The 7,014-nt window shown below is 35.5% G+C and overlaps 1 pseudogene; it reads left to right on the top strand.

Annotated features, from left to right (window-relative positions):
* The first annotated feature begins 404 nt into the window (after positions 1 to 404).
* On the top strand, positions 405 to 2,596 carry LOC108816093 (probable serine/threonine-protein kinase PBL1; annotated as a pseudogene).
* The last annotated feature ends 4,418 nt before the right edge of the window (positions 2,597 to 7,014 follow it).

Below are 7,014 nucleotides of genomic sequence, written 5' to 3'. Positions count from 1 at the left end.
TATTTGAACTTACTTTCTATTCAAATGTGGGTATTGTTGAGTTTAAATAGAAAATATGGGGGTATTGTTGGACTTAGTTAATTAAAGATAGCAACCCTTTGGACAAAACATGTGTCAACATATGCGTTGATTAAAATGCACCACTTGACTATATAGTTAGTATAATTTTTAATAAATTATTTTTCTGGTCTTTATTTTGTCATATTATTTGTATCATTTACAATGATTTTACTAGCTATTTACACAGAAAAAAAAAACAATTTGTTATAAGTAAAACCAAAAATATTTAAGTTTCACCAATTTGTTAAAACTAAAACCAAAAATATTTAAATTTCCATGGATTAGTACCCCCAAAAGTGATATGTGCCTTGGGAGTCAAAGAACATTTTTGTCTCAATTCGTTTGTGGACTTTTTCTTACACAGAAAAGGACTTCTTCTTCTTTGGTTGCCTTTCTTGTATTGTTCAGCTTTAATGGCTCTTCTTCACTCATTACCCCTTCCCACGTTTCTTAGTATCTGACAGACCAATCTGTTTAACACAGAACAAGCTTATTATCGGAAAGGGCAAAACAAAGTTTGTTCTTCTTCGTTTGCTTCCGTTCTCTATTAATGGGCTCTTGCCTCAGCTCTCATATGAACAGTATGTTCTCTCCAACTTCAAAACGTTTTCTTCATTACTTTCTTAATCTCCCATTTTCTGTAAATTTACCGGGAAAATCCTGAGTTCTTGCATGTGCTTCTTTTCCATTTCAGTTTGCAACGTTTTTTAAAATGAACTTTGAGAGAATCTCTTTTATCTTTCTCCCCAACTTTGACTTTTGGTCAACGCTTTGTGTGTGTTTTCCAGATAAGAGCAGTGGTCTCTACGACCTTCACCTCTCAAGCTACCAATCATCAGCAGCAGCAGCTCAAAAGAGAGAAGGAGAGATACTTAGCAAGGCGAACGTAAAGAGATTTACGTTCAACGACCTCAAACTTGCAACCAAAAACTTCAGATCAGACACTGTTGTCGGAGAAGGCGGTTTTGGTTCTGTCTATAGAGGTTGGATCGATGAGACAACTCTCGGTCCAACTAAGTCTAGCACTGGCCTTGTAATAGCTGTCAAGCGGCTTAACCCTGGTGGTTTTCAAGGTCACCGAGAATGGCTGGTTAGACACAACATTGTTTTTGTTATATCTAATACAATCTCAAACTTCCAGTTTTTGAATTTTGATATGTTGTTTCTGTTTTGTTGTAAATCCAGACAGAGATCAATTACTTAGGGCAGTTGAGTCATCCAAATTTAGTTAAACTGATTGGTTATTGTCTGGAAGATGAACAAAGGCTTCTTGTGTATGAGTTTATGCATAAGGGTAGTCTTGAGGATCATCTGTTCACAAGTGAGTCATTAATCAATATCTGGAGACTGTAGTGTTGGTTGTTCTTTATCTTTGAATTGTTTTGATGCAGATGGTGTGCAGTGTAAGCCTCTCTCTTGGACTCTACGGATTAAGGTTGCACTTGATGCAGCTAAAGGGCTTGAATTTCTTCACAGCAACCCAGTTAAAGTCATATACCGAGACATCAAGGCTTCAAACATTTTGCTGGACTCGGTTAGAACATCTTTCAATTATCGTTATTGTCTTAATCATGGAGTTAAAGTGATACTGACTTGGTTCTGTTTTATGACTACAGGACTTCAATGGAAAGCTTTCAGACTTTGGGTTAGCAAGGGACGGTCCAATGGGAGAAACAAGCTTTGTTAGTACAAGTGTCATGGGTACATTTGGCTATGCTGCTCCTGAGTATGTATCTACAGGTACATTCTGTCAACTCGCATGTGCAAACACTAAGATACAATGTTCAAGACATCTCTAGGCGGCCCTTTTATCTGAAATTAGTGCTTAGGCAGGTGACAACACCAATTCTTTTTAAAAATGTTTTAGAAAGATCTGAATTGTCGCATAGACATGTGGTTAGATACTACTAAGATATAATGTTAATGTGAATTTCGAGAGTAAGAGTTACACTTGTTTCATCCTCTTATATATTCTCTTCTTTCAGGTCACTTGAATGCTAGAAGTGACGTATACAGTTTTGGAGTAGTGCTTCTGGAATTACTATCTGGAAGGCGAGCTTTGGACCATAATCGCCCGGCCAAGGAGCAAAACCTTGTGGAATGGGCTCGACCTTATCTCACAAGCAGGCGAAGGGTTATACTAATTGTGGACAGACGTCTTAACTCACAGTACAAACCTGAAGAGGCAGTGAGAATGGCAAGCATTGCTGTGCAATGCATCTCGTCTGAACCAAAGTCACGACCGACCATGGACCAAGTGGTCCGAGCCTTGATACAACTTCAGGAAAGCATGGTTAAACCGGCAAAAGTTGACCCGGGTAAAGATACCAAGAGTTGTGAGATTGAAAACCCAAGACAAGTACCAGAACATGGGTTTAAACCAAAAATAGTTGGTTTGTAGTTAGGTAGATAAATATGTTGTTAGCCGGGCCTGAAAAATTTTGGCCCAGAAGCAAAAAAGTTATTTTGGCTCTTTACCTTTTGAAAAAAAAAATAGACTGTGAGTGCAGCTTCAAGCTGTGAACCCACGACCATAACTGCATAAGTCCTTGCCAATAGAACTATATAAAACTTACGTAATAATTGGCCCTATAAATTTATGCATCATGTTTGGCCCTGAAGCACATGCTTTACTTGCTTGTGCTGAGGCACGGCCCTAGTTAGTATGGTTTAGGTCTCATGTCTCAGTGTGTTTTAATATCGTGTTAAGTGATTTTTTTATGCTCATTCTAGTTTAGCTCCTGAAATACTTATTAGTTTGGATGCCTTTTTGTCTGTTAGTAATTTTTAAAAGAGTTTAATTATATTTAGAGACTTTTTGACTTTTATTTGCATCTAGACCCACTTCTTACATGCAACACACTTTGTCGTAGACCAGTAATAGATTACAGACAATTTTTCTCTTAACGCATACGTAGATGGATGATGTGTGAACAGATGACTGTGTGGACGGGGATGAATATAAAGATTCTAAAAATTCCATGCTGTAAATTTTAAGACTGAGATTAAAACTTTTGGTGAGATAGACAAATACGTATAGTTTAATGCTTTTATGTTTGGGTGGGTGAAACAACACATATAAACAAGAAAATTTATGTCAATAGAAGCTAATTTGAGAGTAAAATGTCTGTCAAAATTGATTAGATTGAAGCTTTAACATCAAGTATCAAATAACTAGTTTGGAGTAGTCGTATTTGTCCAACAGACATTCGTGAACGGGTGATTTGTGGATGAGTGATGTGCAGAAGAGTAATACGTAGATGGGTAATGTATAGACGGTGATGTGTGGACAAGCAATGTGTGAATGAGTGACATAATCTCTGTCACAAAGATCGTCACTTTCCTAATTTAGCAATTTTCTCAAAATCTTGTTAACATGAATTTATGTTCAAATTCTTTTTGTGAAGGTTTTGGTTATACGAACTCATATCCAAGTTTTGTGGTGTCAAAATGGAAAAGTTTGTCCATATTTTGACATCTATATCCACATTTTTTATGTTCTAAGTATTTTTATATAATTGTTAAATATATAAAATACATATATGAAAGTGGATGTTAAAATGTGGAGAAACAAAATTACAATTTATTGTATCTATTGTGTTTATTATATATATATGTGAAAAATGAGAAAAATCCAATAGAAACAATTATGTATAGTTAGCTTAATCTAAGAGTATAAGAGATAAATCACATGGAATATGTGTGTCACATCTCACATGTGTCTTTAGGTGTAAATATAAACTCAAAACCAGGTAGACCGACGGTTCGACTGTATTCGACTATAACCAGTCATGTAACCATGCTGAATCTTAGAAGTATTGAACCGAAAAACTATTAAGACTATTAAAAAAATTATCGGATACAAAAAAGGAGCTAATGCTTCAACAATTTATATTTGACATATATTCATATTCTAATGTATCATATTTACTATTATTATTGTAACTTTATATATTAATATTAGTATTAATATTAATATATATATAATTTGTGAAACAGATTCAACCCAGTTGAACTATATTACAAACCTCTACTTTGCTGACTCAACCATGAAATTAGCAAATCCTATTTATAGGTTTAAACCAAAACTCTTCGTAGTTGATCTTTACTGTCAAGTTCAGAAACTAACCCTTTTAGCGTTATAGACAGTAGACTTCGCAGATGCTAAGAAACTTGTCTTCCCTAGTCTCTCCAATATTAAGCAGAGAAAGGAGCTAACCTTCTACTATACTCGAACATTCCAGGTAACAGAGACTCTGTGGCTAAGAACTCATCGATGCTTATTGAAAACGGTTTGACAAGGTATCTGAGATCAGGTCTTGATTTGACAGGAACTTTCTTCCCATTGAAGTGTAAGGTTAGCCTCATGGGAAGCAGGTGGTGATGAAACCAAACCTGGATAAAGCCTCATTGCGACCTGACGTGGTTCAAGGCAGCTGATTTCCCCCATTGGAGTTGGTGTTGGCACATTGTTGTAAGATGCACTGCAAGTTTTTCGAAAAGGCAAATGAGATCATCTTAAAAACTTAAAACAATGATTTTCTACCAAGACTAGTCTCCATGTTAGCTCACCGATAGATAATATTAGGTATATAAAACTCTACTTTGTTTTTCCACCAAAGTCCGTTCGTCAGAGTCTAGTACTTTCATTGATTCTTCATCCTCACAAATTAGTCTCAAGGATAGGTTCTGTAGAACTGTTCTCGACCAGAACTTGTACACAAACATGTAACGGAGATACAGTAGAAACTTCAGATAAAAAGGTATAGTCTACCTTCAAGCCATTGCCATTGCCAGGGTCTAAGAAGGTATAGCTTTTAGGCTTGACTTGGCTCACCAATTGATATCTTTGCATAAGAGCTCTGGCGCCTACCTAATACAGATGAAGTTTGATTTGATGTGCTAAGCTGCTCGTCTAACCACAAATCCATGGCTTTTTTTTTTTTACTTTAGTTCTTTCCTGGTCAGCGGATACACCAGTCTTTGAGAATTGAATTAGAGGATCGTTTGGCATCATTGGACATTGGGTCTTTCATCACCATAACTACTGAAATCTGAACCGTTATATGATTCAAAGTCATATTCAGAAGAGCCATTCTCATCCACTGTTTCAGAAGATTCCTGAAAACTGTTTAAATCAGCTGTAGCCTCTCTTTGTCTATCAGAATCTGACAGCTTTTCATGTTCTTCAAACACAGAAACTACAAGGCTTTGGAAGAGGTTCATATCCAGGAGTCGCATGAAGAAATATATGTGACAAAGGTCCAGGAACATAAAAATGATTGTGCATGGGCTAAAGGTGATAAAGGTTTCACTCAAATCAATGCTTTCTTGCGATGCCACAACTGCCTTCCGCTGGCTCATCATGACAAGTTAATTTGCTTGACAGCAATTGTTGATGTAAAATGTCAACCCTGAAGTAGTCGCTGACGTAGTTGCTGAAGGAGACGTCTTGTTGAGTGATGAAGAACATGTGGAGTCGAGATGCTGAGCTGGAGTCAACAGACTTGGAGAGAAAGAGAGTATCTTGAAGATATGGAAAGAGGAATAAACTTGAGAAGCAAGTTTATGACTTAAAGGAAAAGGAATAAGTGCATTCCAAGAAAAGGAAAGTTGCACTTATTGTTATGGAAGATGTCCATATTCATGTTGCCTTGGAAACTAGGTTTCAGGAACGTGGAGAATAATATAAAATAGCTATGGAGTCGTCTGTATGAAGATAGAGACACAGAGGCTGAGTTTATAGAGAGAGAGAAGCTCTTGGAAGTGTTCTGAGTTGTGCTGAAGCAGTGGCTGAAGTACTTGACGAAGGAGATATATAAGCGGTGTAGCTTAGGAATCTTTCAGTAGCGTGTGTTAGGGTGTTAACACTAGACGTGTAAAAGCTGAATTAAGCATATCTTGTAATAGATTGTTTAAAGAAGATTCTAATAAAGCATAGTGGTTGCTTGTTTTGTTGTGTCTCTCGGTTTACTTTCTGCAGTATTATTGGGGTGCCCCTTTTGTTCCAACAGCAATTTCTCTATGATAGTCTGAACTCCATCCACTGACTCGAGATCGCCAGCAAAAGATTCAAAGCTAATTTAACTTAACTGCCAAACAGTTGAACTCATTAGTGAACTTGAAATGAAGTATAACATACCTTGTCTAACAATCCATCAAGTATAACAAACAGTCACGTTCTTCACCACAAGGTTAATTCGAATTCAACATAATCAAAAAGGGATCAAACACACACCTGAGGCTAAGGGGAGGGAATAAATTGGAGACGTCAAAGCCCTGAGCGATAAGAGCAAGGAGACGCTTAAGAGCTTCGCATTTAAAGTGTTACTAGATCTGGGGTCTTTGTTTTTATGATATATATAAAATTTCAAAACTTTAAATTAATTGAACAAAATTGTATTATTCAGTTTACTGTTTAAACTTTGCATTTCGTCACGGTATAATGTAATCACGGACTTATTTGAAATGTTGAGAGCAAACAATTGGTAATTACTGGATTTTAGAAATTGTGGTCCATGTTATAAATTACAGCTTGATAATTATTATATTGAATGTATTTGTAACACACATAAATGAGTACTAACAGTTGTGTATTTTTTTGTGTTTTTATTTCATTGTTAATACAAAATTGTTTTCAAATCCTATTACTGTAAATGTAAAAATTACTAATTATATAGCTACCTTATTAATGGATAACTTATTTATACAGAACTCATAATGGTTTTAAATCTTACCAAGCATATTAAATGTGTTTTTAGTTCGTTTAGAATGTGTTAGAAATACTTAAATATAAGAATACGAAAAAATTTGATTCTTTTAGTTGAAATCTATGTTATTAGTAAAAAACAATATTACTATTTAGTTATTTAATAATAAGAAATTGTACCAATTTTTTGTACATGGACCATTGACCTCTTTATAATAAAAATTTAAGATATGATTTATATTAAT

Source organism: Raphanus sativus, chromosome 7, assembly GCF_000801105.2.
Source record: "Raphanus sativus cultivar WK10039 chromosome 7, ASM80110v3, whole genome shotgun sequence".
Lineage (NCBI taxonomy): Eukaryota > Viridiplantae > Streptophyta > Magnoliopsida > Brassicales > Brassicaceae > Raphanus > Raphanus sativus.
Note: the sequence above shows the minus strand (reverse complement) of the source record. Positions and strands in the feature narration are given on the sequence as shown.